The sequence below is a fragment of the Parasteatoda tepidariorum genome, chromosome 7, assembly GCF_982258835.1.
Source record: "Parasteatoda tepidariorum strain Cologne lab strain chromosome 7, Ptep-v5.0, whole genome shotgun sequence".
In the NCBI taxonomy this organism is placed as follows: Eukaryota; Metazoa; Arthropoda; class Arachnida; order Araneae; family Theridiidae; genus Parasteatoda; species Parasteatoda tepidariorum.
This window is the reverse complement of record NC_141761.1, coordinates 100,474,590-100,489,229: the sequence shown is the minus strand read 5'-3', so window position 1 is coordinate 100,489,229 and position 14,640 is coordinate 100,474,590. Positions and strand designations below refer to the sequence as shown.

Sequence of the window (14,640 nt, the reverse complement as noted above, 5' to 3'; positions counted from 1 at the left end):
CACATGTTTAGCAACAAATACCAAAACGAAAAGTAAATGTAACCGGATAAATTATTTGATGCAATGTCTTAGGATATCATGATAAAATTACCAAATTTTACCACATTTTGCAAAATTTTATCACATATTATGAAACGATAACTTTTGTTAATTTTACCAAAATCATTACCAAAGCACTTCAATAAAAATTAGTGATTTTTGGTGTTCCCATATAGCCGAAAATACGGTAAATTTTACTTTATTCTGGTAGTTTTAACCATATTTTTTTTCTCAGTATGTGACCTCTTATTTATAAGCATTTCGAGGTTTTAAGAAAACAGAAAAGAAAAATTTTCTAGGTAGTGTGAAAAGTGTGTAAAATAAATTTATAAATAGAACGGCCAAAGTCATCAAAATGACTACCATAGAGTTTCAAATAAACATCTTTCGAGGATATGTGAAAGAATATCTTTCCAGAATATGATTGAACAGCTAAAGAATAGTTTTGCAAATTCTTATCACTATTACTTCTAGCAGCATGTCTTTAATTTTAAAGCTGAGCAAGACCCATATTTTTTATTAAACAATATTTTAAATTTTATTTTGAGCCAGTTAAAATTTTGTTTCAGTATTGACTAATTTATTACTTTTTTTCAATCAGTATTATCTTTTCTTGAATTATAGTAATTTGAAATTTTTTTTTAAAGAATATCTTTCTTTCGTCAGCAAAACAGCACTTCTTTTTTAAAAAAATTATTTTTTTAAATATTGCATACACACAGTTTTATTTAAATATAATGAAATTAAAAACCTCAATGTCACACATTTACTATGAAGATATTTAAACTTTGTCCAATAAGGGATTACTTTGTTTTGTAATCAATGTTATTTATTACTTACTTCTATTTATGTTATTTACTACTTATTTAAACCAAAATTTTTAAAAACGTATCACTCTCTCGGCAGCAAAGTAAAACTTGCTTAAAAATTTTTGTTCATTTATTTTTTGTTATTTTTTTTTATTGTTAGAAACATGCATATCCAAATAGCAGAGTTAGGTTGATTTTAATGTCAGCTAAAAACCCTTATCACGAAGCGCAAGAAGGTTTATAAAGAATTAGAAAATAAACCATGCAAGCTTGAAACTTAGATTTAACAATGCTAGTTTACGCGCTCTGAGGTTCGCATTGAACTCGCAACAATCCTTTAAATCGAGATTGAATTTGCCTTTACAAAGCAAGGCTTGAAAGACCTTCTGAAATCGAGGATGAACCATCATTCTTAAACCACGAGTAGAAAGCATTCAAAATCCGGAATAAATTCTTCTTTCAGGGTTGAACACATTGAAAACGCTTGAAACATTGTTAAATTTAACTATGCTATTTTACGCACTTTGAGGTTCGCATTGAACTCGCAACAATCCTTTAAATCGAGATTGAATTTGCCTTTACAAAACAAGGCTTGAAAGACCTTCTGAAATCGAGGATGAATCATCATTCTTAAACCACGAGTAGAAAGCATTCAAAATCCGGAATAAATTCTTCTTTCAGGGTTGAACACATTGAAAACGCTTGAAACATTGTTAAATTTAACTATGCTATTTTACGCACTTTGAGGTTCGCATTGAACTCGCAACAATCCTTTAAATCGAGATTGAATTTGCCTTTACAAAACAAGGCTTGAAAGACCTTCTGAAATCGAGGATGAATCATCATTCTTAAACCACGAGTAGAAAGCATTCAAAATCCGGAATAAATTCTTCTTTCAGGGTTGAACACATTGAAAACGCTTGAAACATTGTTAAATTTAACTATGCTATTTTACGCACTTTGAGGTTCGCATTGAACTCGCAACAATCCTTTAAATCGAGATTGAATTTGCCTTTACAAAACAAGGCTTGAAAGACCTTCTGAAATCGAGGATGAATCATCATTCTTAAACCACGAGTAGAAAGCATTCAAAATCCGGAATAAATTCTTCTTTCAGGGTTGAACACATTGAAAACGCTTGAAACATTGTTAAATTTAACTATGCTATTTTACGCACTTTGAGGTTCGCATTGAACTCGCAACAATCCTTTAAATCGAGATTGAATTTGCCTTTACAAAGCAAGGCTTGAAAAACCTTCTAAAATCGTGGTTGAATAATCATTATTAAATCTAGGGTAAAAAGCGTTCGAAATTCAGAATAAATTCTTCCAAGGTTTATTTTAGATTTTATGACCATCAGTGAAACAAGGTTTATTTGCGCACACTTTTATACATTTTCTTTAATACTTTAAAAGTGAAGGTTGGCTTGAGAAATAAGTTTTCAACCCAAACAAAATGTTGCATTTGGGAGACAAGACAAAGCTAAAATAAGAAAAAAAAAGCAAAAACAAGGTTTACATTAAGTTTTAAAAAAAGAGATTTTTTTTTGTAAAGTTTTTGTATGTCTTTACTCATTTTTTAAGGAAGCAAGTTTGAGTTACTAAAATTTTTATTAAGTCTAAAAAAGGATTAATTAGTCAACCTTTCTAGGCCAACAAAAGAAAATGAAAATACAACGTTTGACGTAAGGTTGCCCACTATCTGGGATGACGAATTTACTGAAGTACTTTACTGAGCTTAAAATGCTTTCATAAGCGCAGAAATATCCTTAACTTAATTTCAAATCAATTAAATTTAGTCTAATTTATCAATTACTTTGTTTTGCTAAACTATTGGAAATTTCTCAAAAAATAGTTAAATAACAATCTATATAATTGTTATTTTACCATATTCAAATAAAACAGTCAAATAACTCTAAAGAACATGCTAATAAAACGATTAATTTTGAGAAAAATCGTTTATTAACTGTTTTTATTTAATATGGTTAAACAACCAAAATTTTATCCCACTAATTAAACCCACCTAATGAAGCCGCTTAGACCTACAGAAGTGGGGCCAGAGTCCCAAGGTTGACACCTCAATATTTTCTCCATTCCTTTTAACACACGAAGAGTTACCAGTATCCTCCAGTATCCCTAATTTCTGTCCAATGCTCATTACCTAATGAAAAGTCAGCTAAATTTCTTTTTTGTGGTTTTGAAACCATGCTGGTAGTAAATGGTTAAAACCATATAGTTTTGTATTCATAGTTTAACCATACTAGCTTGAAACGGTTTCAAAGCTGTATTGATAAAAAAGGCTCTTTACCGTAAACTTAACGGTTAATTGATGGACAGACTGCTGCTGGTTATTTTACCATAATTTTAGAATGAAAATTCTAACAGTGCACCAATATTATTAACCGCTGAATTTTAGTAAATTTTAATAGATTTAGTAAATTTTCTTAGTACCATATCTTTTTAAAGCCCTCTAGTGAAGTAAGATGAGTTCGAAAAAAGTTCTTTTTAAAATATTATGTACTAAACAATTTTACCGGAGTATAATCACCTTAAAATATTATCATAAGCATGTCAACATTTTCAATTTAATTTTGAGATAATTAAACATTAGCGAAGAGCATAAATTCCAGATGACTTGTTAATCGGCGGAAAAAGAACGAAAAAAAAAGTTCTAAACAACAACTTTAGTTTTACCTAAAGATTCTGATGTTTCATTAAATATTTTTAAATTTGCAAAGCTTCTGAAAAGTGGATAATATATTCTAAACATCATAATGAGCGTTTTGTAACTTTCTAATCTAATTATGTTCGTGGACGTTAGTTAATTGGATTATGAAAATTAAGTTCTTCATGAGTTTGTGAAAAATTAGCTCATTTGGCGGTGTAAAAAAAGTTAATTCATGCGTAAGCGGATGTTTAAGTTTTAAAATAAAGAAATGAATGTTTTTTTAATGCCAAAACTCAGCTCTTAAAACTTTTAATAGAGCTGTATGATGAGATTCTTAAAAATGTATGAAGCAGAAATAAAAACCCGATAGGTTGTTAAATGTCTTTAGCTAGCATCAATTAATAAGGAAATTAATTTTTTTAGTTTTAATTTAGGTTTAAAAATAGGATTTACTTTATTAATTTTTTTTGAAACAAAAACAATTTTTGGACGTGTACAAAGTGTTAAAAAAAGATAAGTTGAGCAGGGTTAAAAAAGATAATTAAGGCATTATTTAAAATTTCCCTCATTTGAATAATACATATTTTGTTGTTGTATTTATCTCCTTAAAAAATAACCAGGTTGTATTAAAATAGAGTTGTCTTGAATTATTATTTTACGTAACTGTGCTTAAGATCTTCTTTCGAGCTTCTTAATCTTCAGTTGGATTAAAATATTCCATTTAAAATATTATTTCATTTTAACTTATTTAAATTTAATTTATTTTATTTAAAAATACTGTGCTAAAGGTTAATATGATTCCTAAAGATTATAAAGAATAAAAATTAAAAATGAGGATGAATTTTCCATTTAGTTTTATCAATAATAAAACTATCAATATATGTTTATTTTTGTTGTAATTATTCATAAAAGTACCTGTTCAAAAATATTTTATTAATGTTTTAGGCAGTATTCTTCCGCAATTTATAATTTTGCTAATAATATTTATTAGTATTTCTTTTTTCTTGGTACAAGGGACGTTTAAAAATTTTTTTTTCAATTTTTGAGCTACAATTTTATAATTTACAGCATTTAGTTGTTGCATCTTAAACAGACTAAACATGAAGTTTGGTGATGATTGTTCAATTAGTTTAAAAATAAATTAAATTTTAATTTTTTTAAATACCCAAAAAAGGAAATATTTGAAATGCTACACTTGTTCAGAAAAGCAAAGTAGGAAGTTAATTTTTTTTTACAAGATTTTTATTATATTTCTAAACAAAAGTTGCGATAATTCATAACTTTTAAACAAATTTATTTTTAAAACAATAATGAAATATTAAAAAACACATAATTTTAACTAAAATAGTTACATAAGAATTTTCATTTGTGACTAAATAATTTTTTTTACTCGAGTTAAACCTATAATGCATCGCAACTTTCATTTAGACATGTATAACGAGCAATTTGATGAAATATAATTAAAAACAGATAAAAATTAAAATGTATGGAGCATTTCGAAAACACAAAATTTACCAGAATATTGATTTTGAGAAAAAGCCAGTTTTAAAATTTGCACACAATAATACACTATTTTTTGCTTGAATAATAAATTTTTAATGCGTTAAATATGTGTAAAATACTTATGATTAACCTCATCAGAAATTATATAGTATTTAATAACATTCAAATGAAAAATAATCCAAAATGACAATGTTATTACAATACTTGAAAGAGAAAACGAGAAAGATGTGATAACACATTTTTAAACATATTTCAAATATATTACTTTTAACACTTAATTTGATGTTCAAAATTCGCCTGCAGAATATGTCAACCCTTCTTTTTTAACTGATTTCTTTTCTAATGATATTTTTTTATATTTTCTTGAATTTTTCTCTTCCTTGAATTTTTGAGAGGATTTTCGCTTTTTCTGCCTTGCACGCCTGCAATCTTTCCTTTATCAGAGCCTGCAAACTGTTGCAGAACTGTGATAAATATGTTGATTTTTTAATTTTTATGTCTCAACAGAACCTAAATTGTACTCTGCAACTTCAGCAATAACGCCAAGCTCTAATCTTTTTTTGGAGATAAACACATCTTTTGCAAACTTACGCCAAATGCAACTGCAAAGGGGCGGGCGTGGTCATACTAAAAAAGCTTATATCTCAGTGAAAAATGATCAGATTTTAATTTTTTTTTTTAAATTTAAAGCTTATGATTCCTACTTCAAATATAAAGTAAAATCTCAAAATTGAAAATTTAGCCATTTTATTCGAATTTCAACGTCCCTTGTACCCTTAATAAAAATTCTGTACAACTAGATTTGTTTTTAAAATGGTAAAATAGTTGATTCAGGCTTAAGCGAATGTTTAAGTTTTAAAATAAAGAAAAAGATGTTTTTTTCTTCGTTTTATTTTTTTTAAGACTAAATCCCAGTTTTTAAAACTTTTAATAGAGATTTGTAATGAGATTCTAAAAACTATATAAAGCAGAAATAAAAACCTGATAGGTTGCTAAATGTGTTTAGCTATTTTTAATTAATAAGTAAATGATTTTTTTAGGATTTTAATTTGTGTTTAAAAATAGGGTTTACCTTATTAATTTTTTTAAGGAAAAAAAATTCTTTTGACAAAAGGAAAAAAAAAAACAAGAAAAAAAGCGTTAAAAAAGATTATTTGGTTTTGAAAGGGGTTAACAAAGACAAGTGAAATATTATAAAAAAATTCACCTCATTTGAATAATATTTTGTTCTTTCATTTATTTCTGTAAAAAATGACCAGGGTTGTATTAATATGTAGTTGAATTTAATTAATGTTTCACTAAACTGTATTTAAGAGTTAAAACTTATTTATTTATTTTTTAATCTGTTGTCTTGTTAAAAAATTATACAAAAATATTATTCGCTTTTAATTTCGTTTATGCATTAATGGATAGTGAGATTTATTAAGAACAGATCTGCTCTCAAAACACGGGAATATAAAACATATTTAAATGTTACGCTCTGATAAAAATTAAGTTTAAATTTAGTTGACTGTAAAAATTTTCCAGTAATTTTATTATTTTTCCTAGCTATTGAAATTAATATAAATTATTGCAAAAGCTTTCTAGAAATACCTTAAAGCTTTTTTTTTTTCGTAACCAAAACGGCTAATTTTAGGTATTCACGAGCAAAAGCAGCCCCAAAAAACATTTTATTTTTATTGTATCAAAGTGTTAACAAATAAAACTAAGAGCATAAAATTTAAATAAGATAGTTATTGGATAAAATTCTTAACAGATGGCAGCATAAGTCTTGTTTCTCTATGTGAAAGATTTTAAGAAAAAACAACTTAACATTTTAATGCATGTCCAGAAATGTAACGTATGAAACAGAGCTATGAGGGAGATTTCGCAAATTTATGTTAACTTCCGTAAGCTCCCATACGTAAGATTTCGACTAATTGCTCACTAGTTCTCATGCTTCAGTTCATGTGAATTGCGCATGCGCCCTTGAAAGAATATCAAACTTGTGTAAGTGAAAATACGAAAGTTGCAAAAATCCGTAAGTTAAAAAAGCTGACGTAGTGGAATATCATTTTAACTTTGACCACAAAATCAAAACGGACATTTACAATGGACGTAGACCATCTCTTTAAGGCTGCGGCATACGATTCAAGATGCTTTACGTAAGACTGCCGTTCACTGGGCAGAAAATTTTTGTAGATTATAGATTTTGATGAATTCAGCAATAAAGAATACAGCATTTTAACTATATCCATGTTTTTAGCTTAGACATAAAATAACATTTAACAGCTATAAGTAGCGTGCTTATAGCATTGTCTTTGTAGCGTAAGTCATACCAACGTAACCTAAGGATACGTATCTAAAAGAAACGCTAGCATACGCAATCGCTTCACTCTTACGCGCGGGAGCCTACGAAATCTAACGTAAAAGTGCGAAATCTCCCATTATTTCAACAGAAAGTGGATTAAATTAAGTGTCTTAAAATTTTTTTAAAATCCATTCTTCAAAAAACATTCAAGTATTTAAGTTTTTTCTCTTTTTTTAAAAATCTTTTTATGAAATATTTAAATTTTCTATGAAGTTCAATTGTCTTACTCAAGAAATATAGGATTCCAAAATTTATGCATTAATCAATTATTTATTAATTAAATTTATGAATTAATTATGTACAATTCCGGTAGTTTTATCCTTAGATTTATTGTTTAAGCTTATCTCATTTCCAAAGCCAATGGAAAACTTAGTATAGTGTTCATTTTATAAATTTATTTCAGTGTTTTGAATACAAATATTATAGTGCACAGAGAAAATATCCCTAGAATACAGAATAAGCCGCCTTATTATAGTGTTTAGTATAAATATTATACTGCACAGAGAAAATATCACTAGAAAATAGGATAAGCTTGCAGTTAGCATAATTATTCCTACTTTTTGAGAAGAGGACAATATAGATAATGACTGGTAAGGATGGAAAGGAATTTTTTTCCTTAAAAAAAAAACCAGCGATATTTTGAAAAATGTTTTTTGTTCTTTACATTTATTCATAAAAGTACCACATTCATAAATATTTGTTAATATTTCAGTTAATAATCTTCATCATTTAACAATTAAAATAGAAAAAAAAATTAATTCCTATATTCTGTGTTTAAATTAATTTCTTCAATTTTTTTTAGTCTGGTGTTAGGAAGATTTTGAAAAAATGAATCTTATTTCGTTTCAAAAATATATTATGGCATTAAACACATTCCTAATCATGAAGTTCTGTTATCCCTGCCTATATATACATAAAAATCTATGGATTTTAAATTTGCAGAACTCTAGCTTTAAATGCATATAATCAATACCTAAATCCAAAAATAAAAATAGAGGGATACCAAAACCTAACGAATAAAACTAAGCGTCAATAATTGTAAGGGTAGATTAAAATCAACAGAGTTCTAATAGTTAGTTAGAACTAGTTTCTAATAGTTAGAACAAATTAAATAGGATTGGTCGATATTTATCGCTAATTGGTAACGTCAGTAATTATTTGTTTTAATTCTAATTACTGGTTACGTTAGAGATATTTTTTTAAAGAACCTAATTTTTTTAATTTTTCTAGTTAAATTTTTGTAGCCTCTAATACGTAGATCATTCGAATTCAGTTTTTGTAAAGATCTTTAAAAATTAAAAGTTAGACTTAGATTGTATTCTTCAGAAGTTTTCTTTAAAAAAAAATAATTTGAGAAATTAAAATTATTTAGAGTTTTAAACATTAAATTAAATAGAACCCTTATGCACATGCACAAACCCTAATGCATTAGTAAAAATAAAATATCAGATTTATAAAAATTTGACATAGATTATTATAAAAAGTAAGTAAATGTAGTAAAAGTTTCCGAAAAACATATTTAATAAAATTTAAATAATTGTAAATCTACACTGAAATGTTAAATAAAATGAAATTTCATAAAATATTTCTCTAAATAATATTTCTCTAAAATATTAATTTGTTTTATCATGAAGCTAATCTCATATTATATCTTTTTAAGTAAAATAAAAAGTAAAGTAATTGGATTCAATAAAATCTGTGTTTAAATATTAAAAATAATCCAACTCAGCGAACTATATTGGAAGATAATTACATAAGGCTCAAGCAACTTAAACTTTCGCATTAAGCTTGTTTTCACGAAAGTCTGAAGTATAAAAAAGGAAATTCAATTCATCATTTGCACTACTCATGTCAAGAATTCAACGGGTCTGGTACATTTTTTGAAAAATATGTTGCCCGACAGCTCATTTTACCGTCAGGTACGTTTGGCCGACAGTTAATTTTCCCGACAAGTATGTTTGCCAGACAGGTACGGTAGCCCGACAACTCATTTGTTCGATAGTGCATTTGACTATATTTGATAGTGCATTTGACTGAAAATTACATTCCAAAAAGAATAAAAAAAGCAATATATAATTCAATAAATAAATATTAAAAAAAAGAAAGAAAAACAAGAAACAAAAAGAGTACAAAAAAATACATTCACTGTTACTGAGAATTAACTGCAATTCTAGAAGATCCCAAGCCTTTTAAAAAACAGACGGAAAGGTTAACAACATAAACAGTCATTAAATATCGCTTGCACTTTCTTAAAATAAGTAGCCCAGCTTTGTTTAAAAGGCAATACAGATGCCAACACAGACTCTCATACTCAAATGGACTTGTCGGAAAAATAAAGTGTTGGTCAAATGTACATGTCAGGAAAATGAGTTGTCGGGAAATAGAGTTGTCGGAAAATTTAGTCGGGTGAATGACCGAATCCAAAAACTCGACAAGCCATTTTGAACAATTCATAATCCAAAATGATAATTTATAAATAACATTAGTTTTTCAAAGTAAAAATTTATATAAAATTAAAATCAAATAATAGCTATAAAAATATGCCCATTTATCAATATTAAGGGCTTATTTACAGTTTTTGAGTATAAAATATATAGTTATTAAGTAGCTATCTGCAAAAAATAAATCAATGCATTTTCATATTTTCAATAAAATTTTCTTTACCGAAAAGCGAAATAATTTGAACTCGAATAAATTTAACTAAAATTTATTTTTAATAATTTAATTTATGCCAATTTAAATTAAAAAAAATTGAAATATAACTAAAGGGAAAAAAAGGTTTAAAAATCGACATATTGAACCATTAAAATAATCAAAAAACTGATGTATTTTGATGAGCAATAAAACATATATAAAACATAAATTATAATAAAATTTAAATAAATCAAGTAAAAATTATACGAAAAAATAAATGTAATTCATATCCGTCTCGAATAATAAAATAAAAATTCATAGAATCTGAAAAATAATATTTCTACGTAATCTACAGTCTAAAATACTTGTTTGATTTTTCATTAAAAAAACACGAACTAATCTGAGATTATATCCTTTTAATCAAAATAAAAAAAATAAAATAATTAGAGTCAATAAAAGCTGTCACCAAATATTAAAAATAATCCAACTCGGCGAACTTAATTGGAGGATAATTCCATGAAGCTCTAACAACTTAAACTTGCTCAATAAACTTGTTCGCACGAGAGATCGAAGTTATAAAAAAAAGAAGAAGCGAAACTCAATTCATCCTTCGCATCTCTCCTGAGATATATACAAGAATTTAACCTCCTGTCTCAGCAAATCATTTTGAACAATCCATAATAAAGCTCCAAATTGGAGAATATTTTTTTGCAATCCCATTTCTAACTTTCCGAAACAAACATCAGAGCATGATAATGAAATAAATTAACTTTGTCTCTGTTCGAAATTCTCTGAAGTTTGTTTTATTTTTCACTTTAAGAAGCAAAAATGTTAAAAATAAAATAAAATCAAGATGAGGAGGAGAAATGAAACTTTTCCTCAGCGCCGAGACTTGGAAATCATTTGGGAGTTTGGCGAAAAAGAAATGCTTAATTCATATTCATGAATTCCTCGAAACACTGATGAATCAGCGCTATGAAAATGTTTGGCGCTATATTGCTACAGTTTCTTGATGCAATCAAGAACAAGATAATTTAAAGGGATTGTAACAAAAATCATTAATAATTTATGACGCTGGCGTTCTGTAACATATCTAACTAATCCTAAATGTTTCTCAGCGTCTATTTAACGAAATATCTTCTGAATATAATTCCATGTTTTGTTTTTCGTGTCGTCGATGAATACGTTGTACGAGATATATTTTAAAGATTAAAAATTATAAAAAGGAGCATTATTCAAGCTCTGTATGAGTGCTTTTTACGTTTAAAAATGTACGAATTTTGCTTATATATTAATGCGTATATATTAATACGTATGTATTTAAAATATGTTAATATTATAACTTTTTGAATTAATTAAAAAGGAATATGTTGAATTAGTTTTTAACTAAGCAGGAAATGTTAGATTTTTCCAATTAGGTATGCGCAAACAATGTTTTAAATTTTTCCTTTAAATATTTGTGTAGTTGAAATAAGATTATTTTTTTGTTATATATTTTCTTAAAAATTACATATTAACTACTGAACTTTATATATATAGACAACTAAACTTATGTATAAGCTACTGAACTTTTAGTCAGAAATACTTTCCATTTTATAGATATGTTCTGATCGATTCCGTTTAAAGATAAAAATTCCGTTTTAATGAATTCTTTTCACTTGTTTTTAACGTAACGCTAGAGCTATGCTAATTGGCTATTGGCTACTGTCACACTTAATCACCTGTAATGGAGATCAGTTGAGAATGATAGCGCATGAGTACACTACACTGCAAAAATTTATATCGGAGGGCAGCTTAATATTGCTGAACTGCTTTAGTTTCTTGATTCGATAAAAAACAAAATAATTCAAGGGAATTGCAACAAAAATCATTAATGACTTATGACGCTAGAGTTCTCGAATATATCTAACTAATCTTAAATGTTTCTCAGCCTCACTTAAATGAAATATATTCTTAGAAAATTGTGTTTTGCTTCTACGTGTTGTTGATGAATACGTTGCACAAGACATTTTTAAAAATTAAAAATTATGAAAATAAATAAAGGGCTTGTTAGTAAAAATGTTTTTTATATTTGAAATTTCACAAATTTTATGTTTTATACACAAATAGCATAAATTTTTATGTACTTAAATTAATATGCAAATAAATAAACTTTTTCGAAATAATTAAAAATTAATAATCTAGGTTAGTTTTAACAAAGTAGAAAAGATTACATTTTCTAAGTATTCATAAATAAATTTTTTTTTTAGATATTTTCATTAAATATTTGTGAAGTTTAAAAATGTTTATTTTTCGGTTTTAATCATTTATTCATTATATGTATTTATTCATAGTTATATATTTAAAAACAAAGATTTATCTTAATACTATAATTTTATATATTATAAATTACGATGTAAATTAATTAAAGAATTAAGAATGAAAAATTAAATAAATTTTCAAATAGGTAAAAAAAGGATAATATAGATACGTTTTTAACTCAGTAGGAGAGATAACATTTTTCTAATTAGCCATAGTTTTTTTTCTAGATTTTTCTTAAAGTGTAGTTAAAAATTTGTTCTTTTTCTCTTTATTATTTATTCATCACACTTATTTACTTAAAAATAAACCTATAAGCCTTTACTTATAAACTATAACTCTGTACATCATAAATAATACATTGAATTTATAATATAGAAGACATATTTATAATGTATGTAATTTAAGTATTTATAATCAATACTATGTAAGTGCATATTTAATTTGTAATGTAAAAATTATATTTTTTATATACATATTGAATTTTTTATTTAGTTTAGTGAGAAATAGTTTACTCTTTAAAGGTATGTCAAAGAATTGCATCAAACAAGTTTTGGTTACTCATCTCGTAAACGCCCACAGTAAAAAATTTCGGATCAAATTATGGTATCAGTACCAGCCCTTTGGGATATGGATGATGTTGGTACTTTATGCCACGATTTGATGGACTTATACGGATGATGAATCCGTATTATCCATTTTACCGTAAAATCCATTTTTAACGTTACATACACCGAAGAGTCATTACATTATGACCACCCTCCATCTATAACAATGTGCTCGACCAGGTTTTCATGGGGCACATTAGGACCCATAATCCTCATAGAACAATCCCTGACGTCTGTAAGCTACTTGAACATAGTTGCAGATCAGGTTCACCCATTCATGGCAACAGTTTTTCCTGCTGGGGATGGTGCTTACCAACAGGATAATGCACCATGTCATAAGGGTCGAATCGTCGTGGAACATTCCAGTGACTTTCAAGTCATGTCTTGGCCCCCAAATTCACCTGACCTTAATCCAATAGAGCATTTGTGGTCCTACTTGGAAAACCAAATTCGTGCTGCCACGCTACCCCCTCGCAATGTGAGGGAATTGCAGGACCAGTTGGTGAGCGCTTGGTACCAGATACCTCAGACTACCTATCAGCACCTTGTGGAATCAATGACACGGCGGTTGCTAGTAATTTTGAGGGCTAAAGGTGGTCCTACATGTTATTAGCAGGATTGTCATAATGTAATGGCTCTTCGGTGTATATTACCGTAAATTTTGTAGTAATATTTATTTAATTAGATTTATTCAATGACTTTACGGTAATCATTACTATAAAAATTACAGTATATCAGATTTTTTTCTGTAATATGTTCCGGTAAAAATTTCTTTTGCGGTAAAAGTAAATCGTAATTTCACTCGGAATTTTTTTATAGTGCAGACAATATTTACCTGTTAAGAAGTTCAATGCAATATGAAAAATAATAGTCATAGTTTTATATTTTTAGAAAGGAAATTACAGTTGTGGAGCATCTTGCTTACTGGTTGTGGTACTGCAAGCATCCTGCCTAGTATGTAAAGAGTTTCATAATTTTTTTTCCATTTATAATGAATTAAGGTTCCTCTTTTCTATAATTATTGAAAATGAAAGAGGAAAGAAATGAACTAAGGGTACCCTTCAATTCCTCCATGTTGTCCTACAGAAAATTATATGTCCGTAAGTAATTTTATTCATTCAGTAATTAATTAAGATTTTTCTACAAATTTTTGTTACGTTTTATTCATTCAAATATGTTCTATGAAACGCTGTGACCGAAATTTAAGTTTTAACGTTGTGTGGATTCTAAGAACTTATTCAATGTACGTGTTTCAAAAATAACTTTATCCTTGTAATTTAAAATTTGGTAACAGAGATCTTTCGAATAATTTTCATTGAATAAAATAAAACAAGATTTTTTTAAAAAAGAAATACGAATTAGTTATCGAATATATAAAAAAATATCGAACATAGAATTTTCTGTAGTTTCATATGAATGACGAAATTTTTTCTCTGAAGTGGACCCCTATGAATCGACTAATCATTGCTGAGCAATTATTATAAAAGTCACGATTAATCATAAAATTATGAATTTATATTGATAATTTAGTTGAAGAGTATTTGAAATTATCTATTTTACACAGCTGTTGTTCGCAGGAAATAAGTTAGAATTGTAATTTTTTCGTAATGATATAAATTTAATAATTTTCTAAATGCAACTTTAACTTTACTCTATTGGTTGTTTCCTATAGCCTCTCACATGAAATAACCGGATGCTTTATACCAATATGACGCTTTAAAGAAATTGAAAA

At 27.2% G+C, this 14,640-nt stretch overlaps 1 long non-coding RNA gene across 1 annotated transcript in view; it reads left to right on the top strand.

The window, feature by feature from the left end:
* Positions 1 to 14,640, top strand: part of LOC139425983 (uncharacterized) — a 114,564-nt gene that overhangs the window by 28,052 nt on the left and 71,872 nt on the right. The window contains exon 2 of the long non-coding RNA XR_011637194.2: positions 13,800 to 13,862. This is a non-coding gene — a long non-coding RNA (uncharacterized LOC139425983). The remainder of the gene's footprint in view (positions 1 to 13,799; positions 13,863 to 14,640) is intronic.